The sequence below is a fragment of the Oncorhynchus mykiss genome, chromosome 19, assembly GCF_013265735.2.
Source record: "Oncorhynchus mykiss isolate Arlee chromosome 19, USDA_OmykA_1.1, whole genome shotgun sequence".
Classification (NCBI taxonomy): domain Eukaryota; kingdom Metazoa; phylum Chordata; class Actinopteri; order Salmoniformes; family Salmonidae; genus Oncorhynchus; species Oncorhynchus mykiss.
The window spans coordinates 57,869,399-57,892,084 of record NC_048583.1 but is presented as its reverse complement, the minus strand read 5'-3'; the positions used below and the strand labels follow the sequence as shown (position 1 = coordinate 57,892,084).

Here is a 22,686-nt window from a genome sequence, read left to right as displayed (position 1 = left end):
AAGTTAAAGCATGGTCACAAATGTGTCTTCCAAATGGAAAATGACCCCCAAGCATACTTCCAAAGTTGTGGCAAAATGGCTTAAGGACAACAAAGTCAAGGTACTGGAGTGGCCATCACAAAGCTCTGACCTCAATCCTATAGACAATCTGTGGGCAGAACTGAAAAAGCGTGTGCGAGCAAGGAGGCCTACAAATCTGACTCAGTTACAAGAGCTCTGTCAGGAGGAATGGGCCAAAATTCACCCAACTTATTGTGGGAAGCTTGTGGAAGGCTATCCAAAACGTTTGACCCAAGTAAAACAATTTAAAGGCAATGCTACCAAATACTAATTGAGTCTTTGTAAACTTCTGACCCACTGGGAATGTGATGAAAGAAACAAAAGCTGAAATAAATAATTCCCTCTCCTATTACTCTGCCATTTCACATTCTTAAAATAAAGTGGTTATCCTAACTGACCAAAGACAGGGAATTTTTACTAGGATTAAATGTCAGGAATTGTGAAAAAAATGAGTTTAAAGTATTTAAAGTAGTAAATACTAAAGTAGTAAATAAATGAGTTTAAAGTAGTATGAGTATTTGGCTAAGGTGTATGTAAACTTCTGACTTCAACTGTAGGTCATTATTGTGGAGTCACTCCATTGTTGTCGTCACTTCCATCACAACCATTGACCTCTGTAGCTGTTATAAAATCACCAATGGCCTCATGGTAACATCCCTAAGCAGTGTCCTTCCTGTCCTGCAGCTCAGTTCAAAATGACGAATGCATCGTTGATGTGTCTGAGTGGTGTAATACATCATCCATAGCATAATTACTAACTTGACCATGCTTAAAGATATATTCAATGTCTGATTTGTTATTGCTACCCATCTACCAATCACTGTGCTTTTTATGAGGCTTTTAAAAAGCTCCTTGGTCTTAGTAGTTGAATCTGTGCTTGAAATTCCATACATGACTGAGGGACCTTACAGATGTTATATGGGGGACAGAGGAAGGGGTTGTCATTTAAAAATCACGTCAACCCCTATTATCTCACACAGAGTGAGTCCATACAACTTATGATTTGTTAAGCCACATTTTATTTCTGAAATAATTAAGGCTTGCCTAAACAAAGGGGTTGAATACTTATGCAATTACTATATTTTAGTTCAGTTATTGCATATTATTATTGGTAAAAAAATAATGTAGAATTAAATGTTAACTTTGACATTTTGGAGTATTTTGTGTAGCTCAATTACAAAACATTACAATTAAATCTATTTCAATCGCACTTTGTGACGCAACAAAATGTGAAAAAAGTTCAAGGGGGTGTACACTTTCTTTAGGCCCTGTATGTTGTTAATAATATTTCAAACAGACCATTAATATACCAGACAGATTTTCTACTCTACAATCTTGAACATTGTCGGCAGCAGCCACATTGATCTCTAACCAAAACAAAGCACTTCTTGCTCTGACAAGTCCTCTCACTGTGGCGATTTATTTTGGGAATTAACTTCCCCCAAAACTTTATGACCGAGATACATTGTTCATGCCCTGGTCTCAGGATACCATCTGGGGGACGTGAACACCTCCAAAATACTGCTGAAGCCAGGGACAGAGAGGGCAAAGAGGCGATGCTTCCCCTCTGTGCACTGGCGTCACTGTAGCTCTTCCACCAGGCGTCCATTTTGGTTCTTTGTGTCCATTTTTGCAGAGGTGACATTGTGAACAGACCTGATGATTTCCCTAAAGAGCAACAGTACTTCAATCTTAACTGCTGTACAGAAGGGTACGAGATTCTGACCCCGATAGACAGAGTATTTTTGTTGTGGATGTAACATAAGAAAATATAAATATATGTCATCATTACTATTGATATTTTTATCCTGGTTAAGTTGATGCTCTTTACTTTGACCCCTGAATAAATATCCACCTGTCCTGTTCTACCTCAAACTCCGTACGACAAATTACTTTTCAAGGAACAACAGGGCAGCTGGTTGTTTGATGCATGTTTCTATATTTTTGTTGTATGTTCATTTACCTAATAAAGAGGAGTATTGGACTGACACGTTGTGATCACCTATCATAATTATACACTGAGTGTACACAACATTAAGAACACCTTCCAACTATTGAGTTGCACCCCCCCCCCCTTTGCCCTCAAAAAACATCTAGTAATTATATTTACTTTTGATACGTCAGTATATTTTAAACCAAATACTTTTAGACTTTTACTCAGTAGAATTTTACAGGGTGACTTTTGCTTTTACTTGAATCATTTTCTATTAAGGTATTTTTACTTTTACTCAAATATGATAATTGTGTACTTTTTCCACCGCTGCCTTCTACCATACCCCCTTCCACTACCCTTCCACTACAATACCCCCTTCCACCACCATACCCCCTTCCACCACCATACCCCCTTCCACCACCATACCCCCTTCCACCACCATACCCCCTTCCACTACCCTTCCACTACAATACCCCCTTCCACCACCATACCCCCTTCCACCACCATACCCCCTTCCACCACCATACCCCCTTCCACCACCATACCCCCTTCCACCACCATACCCCCTTCAAAGGCACATACATTTTCTGTCTTGCACACTCACCCTCTGAATGGCACATATACACAATCCATATCTCAATTGTCTCAAGGCTTAAAAATCCATCTTTAACCTGTCTCCTCCCCTTCATCTACACTGATTGAAGTGGATTTAACAAGTGACATCAATCACCAGTAATACACCTGCAGATGTAATCAATGCCACCTGGTACACAGAATCTCTGGCCTTTGGGAACATTTCTTCAGATTGACAAATTGGACTGTGACAGGCATTGACATTCCTTTGATACGTGTCTCTTTAATATTCTACCTGTAGCCGGGCGGGTAGGAGCGTTGGCCCAGTAACCGAAAGGTTGCTGGATTGAATCCCAGAGGTGACAAGGTAAAAATCTGTCGTTCTGCCCCTGAACAAGGCAGTTAACCCACTGTTCCCCAGGCGCCGAAGACATGGATGTCGGTTAAGGCAGCCCCCCGCACCTCTCTGATTCAGAGCCTGGGTTAAATGTGGAAGACACATTTCAGTTGAATGCATTCAGTTGAATACATTCAGTTGTACAACTGACTAGGTATCCCCCCTTTCTTTCTCATACAAAGCTTTTTTGTTGTGTTGGAGCCAGGCGCTTTACTGGCAGGGGGGACATGACCCCAATATTAGAAACTGGCTAATTTGACTCCCTCCCCCCTAAGTAAAATCGCCACTGTAAGTGCCAGGCAACTACTGGCTTTGCACCGCATTGACTCAGCACCAAATTTTCAGTTGCGCTCGGTCACCCAGAGCTAGTTTGTGATAAAGGGAAAAAGAGCTGAGCACGGCTTGTAAGGAGAACAAAGAAACAAGCAATTTCTCCTCTCTTTCCCATTTCATCGGTCTGCAATGTTTTTGCTTTGGTCTGCAGTTAGTTTAGCAGCTCACTACATGCTCTCTTTCTTTCTTTTTGTGGTGTTTGCTGAGGAGAAGTAGCTAGCTATATTCACAAGATTTCCAATGTATAAATGTTTTTAAAGTTTATAACATGTAACCATTTCATAAATGTATTCCTATGTTGTTGTGTAACTAGCGAACTATAGGTGATATTGTGTAAAAATAGTTTTATACAGTGATGCAATGCTAGGTTGTCTATTTTAGCGAGGCTAACATTAGCTAGCTAGCTAAGCTAGCACCAAACCTAGCACAGTATCTGGATCTTCCTGTTTTCTACTTCACTTTCCGATGAGCTGCACTCAGTGAGTCAGTGGTCACCCTTAGTGAAAAAGTAGCTAGTGCCCTTAATGTAGGTACCAATGCCAAAGAGGAGAAAAGACAGAAGATCTAGCTGGTCTGTCATAATATAATAGAGACAGTAGATCAAACTTGTAAAATAATAAAGACAGATGTAGCTGGTCTGTAGTAATATAATAGAGACAGTAGAACTAGCTGGTCTGGCATAATATAATTGACAGGACATAAGATTTCTTTAGGGGGAATGCCGAGGACTAAGTAAATGAGTAAATGTCTACATAGCTAGCTAGCTTGCTATGTTCACATCAGGGCCTGAAACTCCCAGCGACGATTGAACATCCACTAAGAAAAGTCAGCAAAAACTTAAAAGCAACATCAATGGAGAAGTCAACATACAAGTGTAAGTAAAAACTAATTCAAATAAGTTAGAAATTGTGCTACTAATGCACACGACGGTACAAACGCGTCTCGTAAAAAGTAAATATGTTTTTGTTTGGTTATCTTTTGGAAGTTGTTGAAATAAAATATTTTCCTTCTTCAGAATTTCCAGCTAGGCAGGCTAACGTTAGTTAGCTAATTAATTAATTTTCTAGCTATCATACAGTAAGCGTATATTAATATAAGTAGACATGCACTCATAATTGACTGTAGCGTATATAAAAGCACAGAGAGAGAGAGAGAGAGAGAGAGAGAGAGAGAGACAGAGAGAGAGACAGAGAGAGAGAGAAAGAGAGAGAGAGAGACAGAGAGAGAGAGAGAGAGAGAAAAAAAAAAGAGAGAGAGAGATAGAGAGAGAGAGAGAGAGAGAGAGAGAGAGAGAGAGAGAGAGAGAGAGAGAGAGAGCACTGCCAGGATTGCCATTTCAGTGGTTTTCCCGCCAAATTGGGCTACTTTGAAAATTACATTGTGGGTGAAAATGTATTGGTTACGGTTTGAGGATTTTTGGGCTCCTTCTAAGTTCCACTGTGGCCGGCATGGCATTTCTCTTTTATATATATTTCACTGTGACCTGCTGCTGCTGACTCAGGCAGTGAGGCCGGCTGTTGCTGAGTGAGTGGTGTGGAGGGCCGGAGAGGTGTATGTTGAGAGAGCACTGCAGCATAGTCCACTATTGGCTGACACACATGAGTGAGAGGAGACCGAGCAGCACACACTGTGAAGGCTAATTCACTTCTCATTATGCACGAGTGGACATTTGAAATGGAAGGTATGGAACTCCCCTGCATGCTTCTGTTATGGGGAAAAGTCCTCATTGAAACTGACATTAAATGTGGAGAATGATACATTTGCATCTGTTGGCCATCAAGTACATCATTTATATGCCATTGTAGGCTTCTGTAGGCCAGGGTTTCCCAAACTCGGTTATTTGGATGAGCTGTGTAGTGTTAGTGGGGGGGGACACCCTGCTGCACCATCTCCATTGGGTTGAGGTCAGGTGATTGTAGAGGCCAGGTCATCTGATGCAGCACTCCATCACTCTCCTTCTTGGTCAAATAGCCCTTACACAGCCTGGAGGTGTGTAGGGTCATTGTCCTGTTGAAAAACAAATGATAGTCCCACTAAGTGCAAACCAGATGGGATGGCGTATCACTGCAGAATGCTGTAGTGTGATTTTTTTACAGTATGATTTATTTGATTCAGTGATTGAAATTACGACCCCGTCCTCAGTAGCCTATTCCAGCAGGCTATTGGGAAAAATAAGCACTTCTTACCTCGAAATACACCAAGCTATTCATGTTGAAATAATTAGTCTGTTCATTTGAACTAAGCAATCCGCTAAATCGTTCAGGTAACATCTTTCAACCTGAGCACTGCCGATGTTGAGGTAGGCCATCATTGAAAATTTGAATTTGTTCTCAACTGACTTGTCTATTAAATAAAGTTTAAATTAGATAAAACATTAAATTAAAAGGTACAAGGAGAGGACGAACAGGTTATCAGGTGAGAATTTGGAATTTGAGTTACAGAATTTGGAATTTGAGTTACAGAATTTGGAATTTGAGTTACAGAATTTGGAATTTGAGTTACAGAATTTGAAATTTGAGTTACAGAATTTGGAATTTGAGTTACAGAATTTGGAATTTGAGTTACAGAATTTGGAATTTGAGTTACAGAATTTGGAATTTGAGTTACAGAATTTGGAATTTGAGTTACAGAATTTGGAATTTGAGTTACAGAATTTGAAATTTGAGTTACAGAATTTGGAATTTGAGTTGCAGAATTTGGAATTTGAGTTACAGAATTTGGAATTTGAGTTACAGAATTTGGAATTTGAGTTCAGAATTTGGAATTTGAGTTACAGAATTTGGAATTTGAGTTACAGAATTTGGAATTCCCAGTTTGGTAAAGTATGTTGCAGCACACAGATTAGAACTATAGGTTCAACTCCTCATCCTACAGCTGACTGTAGCCCAAGCGCTGTAACAAATGTTGTTGACTCCATTCTGATTTCATTTGACTGTCATGGAGGTTGAAGAAGTGGCTGCTCTCAACAATGACACAAAGCAGACTGAACCAAGCAGGAGAAGCTGGATACCACAGATAGGAAAACAACAAATCATCACATGATATCAAAACGTTTAGATTTCACCCAGCAAGAATGTTAGGAAAGTTTGCTTGCCAAAGTCTTTCAGGATCCAATAACTACTTTCTCCGTTTTTAGATGAGTCTATGAGTTTCACAATGAGTTGGCAAGCACATTTCCTGAACACATTTCTGTATTGGTAGAGACCATATTGGTAGAATAAGTTGCTGAATATAGAGAGTAATACTGACTTGCTATGTAATTGGGTCAGTGTCTGAATAAGGCAGATAGGCTTGAGCTGGATCCATACCCGCTACTGTCTGATAATAATAATAAACTCACAAAGCCAATGCTTTTAACAGTTTACCCTTTGAAATGTTAATTCAAAAACGTGTCTTTGATCCTCTGCACTGTAACGTAGCCTGACTGCATTTTACCCACCATGCAAGATTACGGCAGCCTAAACAACAGCAGTCGAGCCCTTTGGGAGTGACATACTTAAAACCCAACATTTCCATAAAAAGCCTTTGTGTTGCCACCTTTCGCGTTGCCACCTTGCGCAGTGTTGTAGGCAAGCATACAACTTTCGTATACAACGACCACACACACAGTACAACACATGACAATGAATTTAGAATAGGTTGTAAAATGGAATGAAACACTTTTATTATAGCTGTGCCAGAGGTTGATCACACCGTTCATCTACAATATGAGTGAACATCCTATGCACTAATTCCTAAGTAAGCTATTTTACAATACACATACAGTCCATTTGATTGAAGTTATGATATGAGCTAACCAATGGACAACTGACAGCAGTTTGATAAACAGGCAAGTCTTTGAATGGAAGCGAATGTCAGTGTGACTAAGTGACTAAGTGTCATGTTAACATCCCTTAGCAGTTTCTTCTTCCGGCAGCTCAGGTAGGAAGGACGGGTTGAATGTTTGCAGTATCTGGGTGTTATAATTAAATCCCCAAAGTAGAAAATCATCTATGAGAGCTCTCAGAGTCATTCCCCTTACCCTCTTCTGTGTCAATCGCTGCGAGATCCTGATCTCGTCACCCCAGTCACACGTAGTCACCACAGCGGGCAGCACAGGGTGCAGAGACACTCGCAGGCCTGCTGGTGTGAGTGCAGCATATTCAGCATCCGTGTGATAGGCCTCCGCCTAAACAAATCAAATCAAATCAAATGTATTTATATAGCCCTTCGTACATCAGCTGATATCTCAAAGTGCTGTACAGAAACCCAGCCTAAAACCCCAAACAGCAAGCATTGCTGTTTAAACCCCCACACCATTAGCAACACACTAAAATCAATTAATAGACTATACACTGAGTGTACAAAACATTAAGGACACCTGCTCTTTCCATGACATAGACTGAACAGGTGAATCCAGGTGTAAGCTAGGATCCTATATTGATCTCCCTTGTTAAATCCACTTCAGTCAGTGTAGATGAAGGGGAGGAGACAGGTTAAAGAAGGATTTTTAAGACTTGGTGCAACTCAATAAGCTGGAGACTCATCTCCCTCACTAGCTTTAAGCACCAGCTGTCAGAGCAGCTCACAGATCACTGCACCTGTACATAGCCCATCTGTAAATAGCCCATCCAACTACCTCATCCCCATACTGTTATTTATTTGATTTATTTTGCTCCTTTGAACCCCAGTATCTCTACTTGCACACTCATCTTCTGCACATCTATCAATCCAGTGTTTAATTGCTAAACTGTAATTATTTTGCCGCTATGGCCTATTTATTGCCTTATTACCTCCCTTATCCTACCTCATTTTCACACACTGTATATAGACTTGTTCTATTGTATTATTGACTGTATGTTTGTTTATTCTATGTGCAACTCTGTGTTGTTGTTTGTGTCGCACTGCTTTGCTTTATCTTGGCCAGGTCGCAGTTTTAAATGAGAACTTGTTCTCAACTAGCCCACCTGGTTAAATAAAGGTGAAATAAATTAAATAAAAACTATTAGGAAAGTGTCTTTAATGTTTTGTACACTCAGTGTACATTGCAAATGGCCCAGGCTCACATTTTCCACTTTTAGTCGGACACTTGCAGTGCACAAAATAATTATAAATGTTGGCTATTCTTGCAAAACAAGTTTGCAATACTGAAGATCAACATTGCGTTGAGGTTGTAATCCTGTGCTGCCTGCCTGAGATTCCGCCTTACGCTACTATGTAAAGCCATTAGACTAGCTTGTGAAAAAGCCCTATATAAATCCAATCAATTATTATTACTGTGGCATTGCATGCATTTCATATACAGCACAAAGTTTACTTTATTAATGATGTCTTCACATGAGAGGTTTCAAGATATAGACTTCCTATCCTATTGTGAGTAATAGGTATCTCAGTGCTGTTTTGCATATAACCCGTAGTAAACTGGGGAAATAACATGCATAAACAAATAAATGACATATTTATTATGCTTATGTGTAACGAATATCCTCTTCGTCTGAGGAAGAGTAAGAAGGATCGGACCAATATGCAGCGTGGTAAGTGGCCGTCATAATTTATTGACTGAACGCACAAAACAAAATAACAAAGGGAAATGGAAGAAACGAAACAGTTCTGTAAGGTGACATACACTAAACAGAAAACAACCACCCACAAACAAGAGTGGGAAAACAGGCTACCTAAGTATGGTTCTCAATCAGAGACAACGATTGACAGCTGCCTCTGATTGGGAACCAAACCAGGCCAAACACATAGAAATACCAAACATAGAACTAAAACATCGAATGCCCACCCCAACTCACGCCCTGACCAACCTAAAATAGAAACATACAAAAGGAACTAAGGTCAGGACGTGACATTATGCTTGTTTATTGTAGCTTTTTTTTACACAAAGGATCAATGTTGAAACTACACTTTAGTGACAGCTAAACATGCTTTCTTACATCGGCATGAGAGCTAGCTATAGGCTACTCCCTCATTGGACAAATATTGGCAGAAGAAAACTCAGCAGGTTCTTTCAATATTCACATCACACATATCTGAATGTCACATTCTCTCTGTGACTCATTAGCGTTATTGTTTCTGGGTAACCATGTTTGTTTATAGAGTACTGTAAATGACAGGCCAAAAGGAGCACTGCTATCAGCTATAGATCTGTGTGTGGAGCGTATGGATCTCTCACAGCCTAATCACCACTGACCTTGTGTCCCTCATACCGCCTCCTCTTGTCATTCTGTATGGCCGCTGTGCAGACAATAGGGCCATGTAGTTGTCATTGGTGTGCGCTACAAAGGAGTCTTCCTTGAGGTAAAGGCTGGGGCACATGTACAGCTCCTGGATTCATTCAACTGAATGGTAGAAGGTCAGAGAACATTCAACTGAATGGTAGAATGTCAGAGAACATTCAACTGAATGGTAGAAGGTCAGAGAACATTCAACTGGCTTGGCATTCATACTCAATAATACTGTATTTTCTGCCACAAAAAAAAGTGTAATTGACTTAAATAGTCAATTTGGTCCAACACTTACATACATTACAGGGAGAGGAATAATTGTGTATTATGGAAGACAAAACAAGTGAGAGCTTTAAGATAGATACTGTACATACATACTGTACATTCCATTATTACTAGTTATTTATTTGCTCCTTAATTAAAAAAATATATAATTCACCTTTATTTAACCAGGTAAGCTAGTTGGTAAGCTAACTGGGACCTGGCCAAGATAAAGCAAAGCAGTGCGACACAATCAACAACACAGAGTTACACATGGAATAAACAAGCGTACAGTCAATAACACAATAACAAAAAAAAAATGTCTATATACAGTGTGTGCAAATGGCGTGAGGCGGTAGGCAATAAATAGGCCATAGTAGCGAAGTAATTACAATTTAGCAAATTAAGACTGGAGTGATAGATGAACAGATGGTGATGTGCAAGTAGAAATACTGGTGTGCCAAAGAGCAGAAAAGTAAATAAAAACAATATGGGGATGAGGTAGGTAGATTCGGTGAGCTATTTACAGATGGGCTATTTACATACAGCTGCAGCGATCGGTTAGCTGCTCAGATAGCTGATGTTTAAAATTAGTGAGGGAAATATAAGACTCCAGCTTCAGAAATGTTTGCAATTCGTTCCAGTCATTGGCAGCAGAGAACTGGAAGGAAAGGCGGCCAAAGCAGGTGTTGGCTTTGGGGATGACCAGTGAGATATACCTGTTGGAGCGCGTGCTACGGGTGGGTGTGGTTATCGTGACCAGTGAGCTGAGATAAGGCGGAGCTTTACCTAGCAAATACTTATAGATGACCTGAAGCCAGTGGGTCTGGCGAGGTCCAGCCGACTAGAGCATACAGGTCGCAGTGGCGGGTGGTATAAGGGGCTTTGGTGATAAAACGGATGGCACTGTCATAGACTGCATCCAGTTTGCCGAGTAGGGTATATGACATCGCCAAAGTCGGGGATCGGTAGGATAGTCAGTTTTACAAGGGTGTGTTTGGAGGCTTTGTTGTGAAATAGGAAGCCAATTCTAGATTTAATTTTGGATTGGAGATGTTTAATATGAGTCTGTAAGGAGAGTTTACAGTCTAGTCAGACACCTAGGTATTTGTAGTTGTCTACATATTCAGAACTGTCCAGAGTAGTGATGCTAGTCGGGCGGGCGGGTGCGGGCAGCGAACGGTTGAAAAGCATGCATTTGGTTTTACTTGTTGTGACTAGGGTGGGCATTCTATGTTCCTTTTTCTATGTTTTTGTATTTCTTTGTTTTTGGCCGGGTATGGTTCTCAATCAGGGACAGCTGTCTATCGTTGTCTCTGATTGAGAACCATACTTAGGTAGCTCTTGCCCACATGGGTTTTGTGGGTAGTTTTGTTTCTGTTTTGTGTTTTGCACCTGACGGAGCTGTTGCGGTTGTTCTTTTTGTTATTTTGTATTTAGTGTTCAGTTCTATTTAATAAATGACGAACACGTACCACGCTGCGCTTTGGTCCTCACCTTCTTCCACCAACGGCCGTTACATTACGAGTGTTTGAGAGCAGTTGGAGGCCACGGAAGGAGTGTTGTATGGCATTGAAGCTCGTTTGGAGGTTAGTTAACATGGTGTCCAAAGAAGGGCCAGATGGATACAGAATGGTGTCATCTGCGTAGAGGTGGATCAGGGAATCACCAGCAGCAACAGCAACATCGTTGATATATACAGAGAAAAGAGTCGTCCCGAGAATTGAACCCTGTGGCAGGCCACTCGATTTCGTCTCTGCATTATATTGGCATCGAACATGTCACCCTCCCTAGGAGAGTGGGTGACCTTGATAATTTATTGTTAAAACGAGAGGCTGCCTGGATCTTTAATTTAAAGACCCTTGCTCCCTTCGGTCTCAATGTAGACTTTGATCTGAAGCCATTCTTGTGATTATTGTGACTCTGCCATTGTAATTGTTTGTAAGCTTTTGTAGTCAAATTAATTTATGTTCGTATGCTATCCATTTGTTGTTTGTATGCTGTTCTTTGTATGCCATTTTAATATTTGATAATTAACCAATGATATTAGGCCACTCTTGGCCATGATTACAGACACCTGTGTCTTTTGACACTACATAAACGAGTCATCCCGCAGTGTTTGTGATTATACCCTGATGAAGACAGCTTGGCTGTCGAAACGTTGGTAATTAGAGTGTGCGGCTCTCTTTAATTTTCAAACCTCCATAGAGACTGCCAGAGGTCTGGACAACAGGCCCTCCAATTTGACACACTGAACTCTGTCTGAGAAGTAGTTGGTGAGCCAGGCCAGGCACTCATTTGACAAACCAAGGCTGTTGAGTCTGCCGATAAGAATATTGACAGAGTCGAAAGCCTTGGCCAGGTCGATGAAGACGGCTGCAAAGTACTGTCTTTTATCGATGGCAGTTATAATATTATTTAGTACCTTGAGCGTGGCTGAGGTGGACCTATGACCAGCTCAAAAACTGGATTGCATAGTGGAGAAGGTAGGGTGGGATTCAAAATGGTCAGTGATTTGTTTATTAACTTGTCTTTCAAAGACTTTAGAAAGGCAGAGCAGGATGGATATAGGTCTGTAACAGTTTGGGTCTAGAGTGTCTCCCCCTTTGAAGAGGGGGATGACCGTGGGAGCTTTCCAATCTTTAGGGATCTCGGACGATACGAAAGAGAGGTTGAACAGACTGGTAATAGGGGTTGCAACAATGGTGGTGGATGATTTTAGAAAGAGAGGGTCCAGATTGTCTAGCCCAGCTAATTTGTACAGGTCCAGGTTTTGCAGCTCTTTCAGAACATCTGCTATCTGGATTTAGGTGAAGGAGAAGCTGGGAGGCTTGGGCAAGTAGCTGCGGGGGAGTGCGTAGCTGTTGGCCGGGGTTGGGATAGCCAGGAGGAAAGCATGACCAGCCGTAGAGAAAAGCTTATTGAAATTCTCGATTATTGTGGATTTATCGGTGTTGACAGTATTACCTAGCCTCAGTGCAGTGGGCAGCTGGGAGGAGGTGCTCTTATTCTCCATGGGCTTTACAGTGTCCCAGTTAGAGCTACAGGATGCACATTTCTGTTAGAAAAAGCTAGCCTTTGCATTCCTGACTGACTGCATGTATTGGTTCCTGACTTCCCTGAAAGTTGCATATCGCGGGGACTATTCGATGCTAGTGCAGTCCGCCACAGGATGTTTTTGTGCTGGTCAAGTGCAGTCATGTCTGGAGTGAACCAAGGTCTATGTCTGTTCTTAGTTTTAAAAAAAATTGAAAGACAGTACATGCTTATTTAAGATGGTGAGGAAATTACTTTTAATGAAAGACCAGGCATCCTCGACTGACGGGATGAAGTCAATATCCTTCCAGGACACCTGGGCCAGGTCGATTAGAAAGGCCTGTTCACAGAAGTGTTTTTGGGAGCGTTTGGCATTGTTGGGGGGTGTTCGTTTGACAGCGGACCCATAGCGGATGCAGGCAATGAGGAACTCTGAAGATAGATGGGGGGCAATCAATTCACATATGGTGTCCAGGGCACAGCTGGGAGCTGAGGGGGTCTATAACAGGCGGCAACAGTGAGAGACTTATTTCTGGAGAGATTAATTCTTTAAATTAGTAGCTCGAACTGTTTGGGCATAGACCTGGAAAGTATGACAGAACTTTGCAGGCTATCTCTGGAGTAGATTACAACTCCTCCCCCTTTGGCAGTTGTATCTTGACGGAAAATGTTGTAGTTGGGTATGGAAATCGCAGAATTTTTGGTGGCCTTCCTAAGCCAGGATTCAGACACAGCAAGGACATCAGGGTTGGCAGAGTGTGCTAAAGCAGTGAGTAAAATAAACTTAGGGAGGAGGCTTCTAATGTTAACATGCATGAAACCAAGGCTTTTTTCGGTTTCAGAAGTCAACAAATGAGAGTGCCTGGGGACACGCAGGTCGTGGGTTAACCTCTACATCACCCGAGGAACAGAGGAGGAGTAGGATGAGGGTACGGCTAAAGGAAATCAAAACTGGTTATCTAGTGCGTTGGGGACAGAGAATAAAAGGAGCAGATTTCTGGGAGTGGTAGAATAGATTCAGGGCATGGGTATGGTGGGGTGCGGGTACAGTGGAGGTAAACCCAGGCACCGAGTGATGATAAGAGAGGTTGCATCTCTGGACGGGCTAGTTATGCTGGGTGAGGTCACTGCATGTGTGGGAGGTGGGACAAAGGAGGTATCTGAGGCATGTTGAGTGGGACTAGGGGCTCCGCAATAAACTAAGACAATAATAACTATCCTAAACAACAGTGTACAAGGCATTTGACATTTGAGAGAGACATAAAGTGAGGCATAAAGCAATCACAGGTGTTGATTGGGAGAGCTAGCTAAGACAACAACGGGTAAGACAACAACAGCTAATCAGCTAAGACAACAACAACAGGTAAAATGGTGATGAATGGGTAGAGAGGATCGGTTAACTACAGTATGTTTGCACGGACAACATGGCTGAGGTGAAACAAGCTATGTCATGTCCAATTACGAGACAGCCTACAGGGAGGAGGTGAGGGCCCTCGGAGTGTGGTGTCAGGAAAATAACCTCACACTCAACGTCAACAAAACTAAGGAGATGATTGTGGACTTCAGGAAACAGCAGAGGGAACACCCCCCTATCCACATCGATGGAACAGTAGTGGAGAGGGTAGTAAGTTTTAAGTTCCTCGGCGTACACATCACAGACAAACTGAATTGGTCCACCCACACAGACAGCATCGTGAAGAAGGCGCAGCAGCGCCTCTTCAACCTCAGGAGGCTGAAGAAATTCGGCTTGTCACCAAAAACACTCACAAACTTCTACAGATGCACAATCGAGAGCATCCTGTCGGCCTGGTACGGCAACTGCTCCGCCCACAACCGTAAGGCTCTCCAGAGGGTAGTGAAGTCTGCACAACGCATCACCGGGGGCAAACTACCTGCCCTCCAGGACACCTACACCACCCGATGTCACAGGAAGGCCATAAAGATCATCAAGGACAACAACCACCCGAGCCACTGCCTGTTCACCCCGCTATCATCCAGAAGGCGAGGTCAGTACAGGTGCATCAAAGCTGGGACCGAGAGACTGAAAAACAGCTTCTATCTCAAGGCCATCAGACTGTTAAACAGCCACCACTAACATTGAGTGGCTGCTGCCAACACACTGACTCAACTCCAGCCACTTTAATAATTGGAATTGATGGGAAATGATGTAAAATATATCACTAGCCACTTTAAACAATGCTACCTAATATAATGTTTACATACCCTACATTATTCATCTCATATGTATATACTGTACTCTATATAATCTACTGCATCTTTATGTAATACATGTATCACTAGCCACTTTAAACTATGCCACTTTGTTTACATACTCATCTCATATGTATATACTGCACTCAATACCATCTACTGTATCTTGCCTATGCCGCTCTGTACCATCACTCATTCATATATCTTTATGTACATATTCTTTATCCCCTTACACTTGTGTCTATAAGGTAGTAGTTTTGGAATTGTTAGCTAGATTACTTGTTGGTTATTACTGCATTGTCGGAACTAGAAGCACAAGCATTTCGCTGCACTCGCATTAACATCTGCTAACCATGTGTATGTGACAAATAAAATGTGATTTGATTTGAAGAACTGGGAAGGTACTAACTGATAGAACTGGGGAAGTACTAACTGAAATTGTCCAATAAGAAACGCTAATTTACATCCGTTGCAAAACATTTTGGTACAGTATGCCCTACTGAACATGTCCGTGGTCTTACATACATGGTAGATCTGTTTGGAGACCTTAGCAATAGTTTGGAAGTCCCATGCGATGAGCGTGCGCTCCGCAGAGTCCTGGCTGACTGAGTCGCTGCTGGTCACAAACTCCCTGCTCCCGGTCAGGAATAGGATGGCCAAAGTTTGCAGGATTCCTGCTCTGTACACCCTCTGAGAAGAGAATATAGGGCATAAATAGAATAAATAAAACATGCTGGTGAAGCTTGGCTCCTCTAGCAGATATGACAATTCCATATTATCTGCAACCTGCATTGACACCTTATCTCGCAGAACAAATTGCTGTTGCTTTAAAATGTACTAGCGGCTAGCCACTTGGGAACGTGCCCGTTTGAACTCATACCAAAAAGGGGTACAGTGCACCATAGAGTAGATCAGCAGGCCTTGACAATGTTGTTAGCCCTATGAATTACTCTCTCTGTCTTGGTGACTGAAGAGCCACAGAGAGATCAGACCTGGGTTGAAATATCTTTCAGATTGATTGTCTGATAGAGCCTGCTTCTAGTGCCAGATGGGCAAGGTTTTCACTTGTATGGCTATTCCATTGGTTCCATTGTGAAATGATTCTAAAGAAAACAAATACTGTTTGAATTCAGATCTAACAGAAATAGGCCTACAGTGCTGGGGAGAAGAGAGGGTTAATGATGCGGCTGACCTTGCAGGTATGGGCGTCCCAAGCCTTGACTTCTGCACTGTAACCCCCAGACAGGAACACTTCGGGGTCGTTGGGCTACACAGCCAAGCACATCACCTTGAACTGGTTCCCCACCTTCACGATCTGCTGTCTTGAGGAACCAAACAGAAACCGCCATAAGAGCTCCCCAGAGAACCTCTAACAAACCTCTAGCAAACCTCTAGCAAACGTTTTACAAACAGGAGACACGTACAGAACTTACAGCTTTGATTAAGCATATATGACAGAGCAAATGGACACAGCGTCATTTTGAAAGTCATTAATCAATTTGCGTCCTCTCAAATGTATAAGTATGAAACTTGAGTGGTCGTCTTTGAAGTCGAGGAGTTTATCGTTGTCACTCGCCGTCCCATACTGCCAAATTCTACCTCGGTCGACGTTATTACGCTGTCAGATTGAACGTCATGTGCAATCACCTTTATGTATGTCAGTGTGCAATATCTATGTTTTTGTCATTTTCCAGGATTTGACTAATGATACAGTGGCCTTCACGAGGATCACCATAGAGCTGCTCCCATTAATCATGATCAACATGAAACTAGAAGAACGCCTCTTTACAGGGACAATGACAGTAGCTAGTGTATGTTTCCATTAACTTGTCCAGTGATTTTTTTTCAGACATTTTGAAATTTAGAAAATAGAAAAAAGATTGCTTGCTAGGGTGCATTTCCATTCAACTACCGTGTGTTCTATAAAAACTGCTGGACCTAATGACCTAAGAAAAATACTTATTTGCAAAAACCTTAGTGTTAAATAAAAATGTATTGGTTGAAGTATTTCCATTACCCATTCAGGCATATTACGCATTAATAAATTGCCGACAGTCTGCATGCCCTCCCACCTATCTTTCATATCTCAGGTAGCCCGTTACAGCCAGCATGTATAGAATGCAATGATTTACTAATATTTGAAATGTTCTAGTAATTCTCATGTGCTAGTGTAACGGATGTGAAACGGCTAGCTTAGTTAGCGGTGCGCGCTAAATAGCGTTTCAATCGGTGACGTCACTTGCTCTGAGACCTTGAAGTAGTGGTTTCCCTTGCTCTGCAAGGGCCGTGGCTTTTGTGGAGCGATGGGTAACGATGCTTCGTGGGTGTCAGTTGTTGATGTGGACTCTCAGACCATGAGAAACAAGATTAGCTGGTCTGATGAAACCAAGATTGAACTCTTTGTCATGAGTCACATCTGGAGAAAACCTGGCACCATCCCTACGGTGAAGCATGGTGGTGGCAGAATCATGCTGTGGGGATGTTTTTCAGCAGCAGGGACTGGGAGACTAGTCAGGATCAAGGGAAAGATGAACAGAGCAATGTACAGAGAGATCCTTGATGAAAACCTGCTCCAGAGCGCTCAAGACCTCAGACTGGGGTGAAGGTTCACCTTCCAACAGGATAACAACCCTAGGCACACAGTCAAGACAACGCAGGGGTATCGTCGGTGAATGCAGGGGTGGCTTCTCTGAATGTCGTTGAGTGGCCCAGCCAGAGCCCAGACTTGAAACCGATCCAACATCTTTGGAGAGACCTGAAAATAGCTGTGCAGCGATGCTCCCCATCCAACCTGACAGAGCTAGAGAGGATCTGCAGAGATGAATGGGAGAAACTCCCCAAATACAGGTGTGTCAAGCTTGTACCATCATACCCAAGAAGATTCGAGGCTGTAATCACTGCAAAAGGTGCTTCAACAAAGTCCTGAGTAACGGGTCTGAATACTTACGTGAATGTGATATTTCTGCTTTTTATTTGTAATAAATTTGCAAGCATTTCTAAAAACCTGTTTTTTCTTTGTCATTATGGGGTATTGTGTTTAGATTGATGAGGATTTAAAAATATATATAATTTAGAATAAGGCTGTAACGTAAAAAAAAATTGTGGGGAAAAAGTCAAGGGGTCTGAATACTTCCTGAATGCACTGTACAGTGAGCACCAAAAGTATTGGGACAGTGACACATCACTTTGGGTGACAATGACTATGAGGTTAAAGGACACACTGTCAGCTTTAATGAGGGTATTTTCATCCATATTAGGTGAACCCTTTAGAAATGACATACTTAACTTTTTACTACTTTAATACACAGAAGGGAATTTTTCCCAATACTGTTGGTCCCCTAAAATGGAGCTATGTACAAAAAGTGATGTTATTTCTAAACGGTTCAGCCGATATGGAAGAAAATACCCTCAAATTAAAGCTGACAGTCTGCACTTTAACCTCATAGTCATTGTATCATTTCAAATCCAAAGAGCTGTAGTACAGAGTCAAAACAACAACACATCTGTCACTGTGCCAATACTTCTGGAGCTCACTGTGTGTGGTGTGTGTGTGTGTATGTGTGTGTGTGTACGTATGTGTGTGTGTGTGTACGTGTGTGTGTGCGTGTGTGCGTGTGTGTGTGTGTGTGTGTACACGTGTGTGTGTGTGTGTGTGTGTGTGTGTGTGCGTGTGCGTGTGTGTGTGTGTGCGCACGTGTGTGTGTGTAGATGAGAAGAGCCCTGCATCTGTCTCTCTCAGCTGTGAACTGATTCCCCTGGCCACTTCAATCCCCCCTGCTCTGCCCTCTCTGATCCAAAATCCAGCAAAGCAATTACCCTGTCAGTGTCCCATCCGAGACCAGGGACCAGCGCTGACACACCACCGGCAGCCACTAGCCGTATCACCATTTAGAATCAGTGTTAGCCACCGTCGCTGGCTGCTATGCTAACAACATGCCGTTTCTGTGTACTCTACAAGCCCAGGCACCACAGTTGATGGATGTTGAAACAGATTCTAAAACAGCCATAGGTCTACCTGATCATACGCAGACTTATTATTATTGGGGGGGGGGGTATTTGAGGGTGACTGCCAAGTCTTGTTAGAGATAGGCCTATAAACTAGAGCAGAGCTGTGTATTGCACATGTACACTGAGTGTACAAAACATTAAGGACACCTGGTTTTTCCATGACATTGATTGACCAGGTGAATCCAGGTGAAAGCTATGATCCCTTATTGATGTTACTTGTTAAATCAACTTCAATCAGTGTAGATGAAGGGGAGGAGACAGGTTAAAGAAGGATTTTTAAGCCTTGAGACATGGATTTTGTGTGTGCCATTCAGAGGGTGAGTTGGCAAGACGACAATTTAAGTGCCTTCGGTAGTAGGTATGGTAGCAGGTGCCAGGCGCTCCGGTTTGTGTCAAGAACTGCAACACTGATGGGTCTTTCAAGCTCAACAGTTTCCTGTCTGTATCAAGAATGGTCCAACACCCATATGATATCCAGTCAACTTGACACAACTGTGGGAAGCATTGGAGTCAACATGCACCTTGTAGAGATTTGGTCTAGACAAATGTAGCAAAATAAGGAAAGAATGGGTTCTGAAAATGAAATTGCCAAGACAACATGTGTGGTTGTTGGTACCGTATCCAGAACCAAGCATGTTTTATTTGCTTTTGTTTAATATTTTCATGTGTGGTTGTCTTGTCACGTCTTGAGCTATTGAGATCAATCAAATATATAAATAGCATTTTCTCTCTCCGGTTGCACATTTTACTGAAAGCATTTATCCTGTTCAATATAGGAATGCTTTACGTGGACTTGCATCTCTTGTAGGGAGTTATGGCAAGATTTGATTTGAGGCTATAAATATTGGGCAAATTACATTGAGCAATATGCCATGCATCTCTCTACTGAATGGATTCCTTTGAAAACAAGCTGATTAAAACAAGACAAATTGTGTTGTTACTTTACAGCATTGGGTGTAATCGTCAACTCAGCAGAGCTTTCAAATTCATGAGGCACATATATGATTGGTAACGTTCCAAGATATTTACAACGAAGAACTGGAGCTATAAAGTCATCTCAGTTATTACAATGGAGGAGGATAATACTCTATAACAGTGGTTCCAAACCTTTTCCGGTTAATGTACCACCAAGTACATTTTGCTCTGCCCGGAGTACCCCTCATGTGCATTTTACAAGTAGGCCTATGGTCTCACTAATCTTCTCAAGTACCCTCTGTGGACTGGAGTGGCAGGTAGCCTAGTGGTTAGAGCATTGGGCCAGTAACCAAAAGGTTGCTAGATCAAATCCCCAAGCGGACAAAGTACAAATCTGACGTTTTGCCCCTGAACAAGGCCATCATTGTAAATAAGTAATCATTGTAAATAAGAATTTGTTCTTAACTTGCCCTGGTTAAATAAAAGTGATACATAACTAAAGTATTGATGTATTTAACAAAAGATCAACTCGATCCAGTTGGGAACCACTGCCTTGGGTTTCAAACGTTGTACAATGTGTCAGTGATACATAACTAAAGTATTGATGTATTTAACAAAAGATCAACTCGATCCAGTTGGGAACCACTGCCTTGGGTTTCAAACGTTGTACAATGTGTCAGTGATACATAAATAAAGTATGATGTATTTAACAAAAGATAAACTCGATCCAGGAATCACAGAAGCATGCCGTGATATTTTTGGATCTATGCCTTTAACCATGTCGAACAAATTAGTCTTTGAAATCCAAAAGCAGCTTTTATCTCACACAAGTAAAAAAAAAAAAAGTTGCTAATTTAAACTGACAAAGAAGTGATGATATAAAGATGTGTAAAAAAAAAAAGAATCCACTGTTTTGGCCAGCGGGTGTCTGCAAGCGTTTTCTTATATAATTATAGCGATGTTGAGCTTCTAAACAAAACCAAAACATTGAGGGGCTTAAATATAATTAATCCTGAAAGGGTGCGACATCCAGAGTAAAAACCTGCAGGGGGACCATTCCAGACTATGCCCAGGCATCAGCCCTGTCAAAGGCAATGTAAAATGTACCCCAGGGCCAAGCTTCTCCTCATTAATTAATCTAACACACAAACTCCATCACCAGTGTTAAATACCCCCTCCCTGGTGTTAAAGATTCCATCACCAGTGTTAAATACCCCCTCCCCGGTGTTAAATACCCCCTCACCAGTGTTAAAGACCAAGGTTACTATAGTAAACAAAAACTGGAAATAGAATAAAAACTACAATTGGAAAAACAATTTTGTAAACTGAAATAGAAACTAAAAACATTTGAAAAACAAACTATACTGAAACTATTATCTTCGACTGCAAAACTAACTCAAATAAACTGTTTAGTTTGAGTTTTTTTATTCTAATCTTTGACAAATATCAAATGGGGTTTTTCAAGATTTTTTTGCGAATGGGGTTTTCAGGCTTTTTTTGCTAATGGGGAGATGCAGATGTTTCAAATAGGCCTAGCTTTTGCATCACTATCACTAGCTATCACTAACTAACAGGGCATAAATCTGAGGGCGAGCACGGAGCATGACTGAGACAAGCTAGAACAGCATGTGATGTTGTTGGAGCCGTTTGCAATCCACACTAACCAACTTCAAACTGACAGCAAGTCACGGTCTGATGTGGTGCCGTGCTTTCTCAACTTTGAGACACACTTGCAGTCAACTACTGTTGCAAAACAGTTGGCACAGGTCCTCCTAAAGTCACTGCGTGAGCGCTTCGGTTGCATACTGATTCCCCTGGCAGCCAACATCAACACAAACCCTGCAGCACCTTGTCTGATGGACCCAAGTGTGTCTCTGCCACTTCGGTCAACAAAGATGGAGACACTGATGAGGCAAGCAGAGTCTTTTGCACTTCAGCAAATTTGACAGTACAGCCGTGGAGCAGCAGGATGCCAGGGAGATGCCAGCCCGATTAATCCAGCAAGCTTCTCGACCAGATTGTTTAGGAATATAGCTTCCTCGCATCGAAGATTGTGTCTAAGGTCACCGTCTAGCCGGAGGGTCAACCTGGCAGGGCATTAAGTACTCTGTGTGAGCTGTGGAAATACCTGGAAGAGGTAAAGGGGGACATCACTGCCTCATTACCTGCATGCGTTCTAGGGCCTATTTATTGCCTACCTCCCTACTCTTCTACATTTGCACACACTGTACATACATTTTTCAATTTTTATTTTCTTTTGTGTTTTTGACTGTACCTTTGTTTATGTGTAACTCTGTGTTGTTGCTTTTGTCGCACTGCTTTGCTTTATCTTGGCCAGGTCGCAGTTGTTAATGAGAACTTATTCTCAACTAGCCTACCTGGTTAAATAAAGGTGAAATTAAAATAAATAATAAATAAAAATGTTTACAGAATCACCTCTCCAGTTTCAAGGATGGCTGTGTATCCAAAGCTGTGGCCCGTGGCACTGGATCTGCTTTCTACCCATGCATCCCAAGCGTTCGTGGAGAGAATATTCTCTGTCTGTGGACAACTGTCATCTGGCTTGAGATTCCGAACGACCACCTTTCTGGAACGCAGAATCTTCTTGAAGATAAAACAGAAAATCTTGTTTTGTTGAACAAAAACAAAAACACACACACACACACACATACACACACACACACACACACACACACACACACACACACGCACACACACACGCACACACACACACACACACACACACACAC

At 41.9% G+C, this 22,686-nt stretch overlaps 1 pseudogene; it reads right to left on the bottom strand.

Moving 5' to 3' along the window:
- Positions 1 to 4,070: 4,070 nt before the first annotated feature.
- Positions 4,071 to 22,686, bottom strand: part of LOC110498394 — a 30,145-nt pseudogene continuing 11,529 nt past the window's right edge.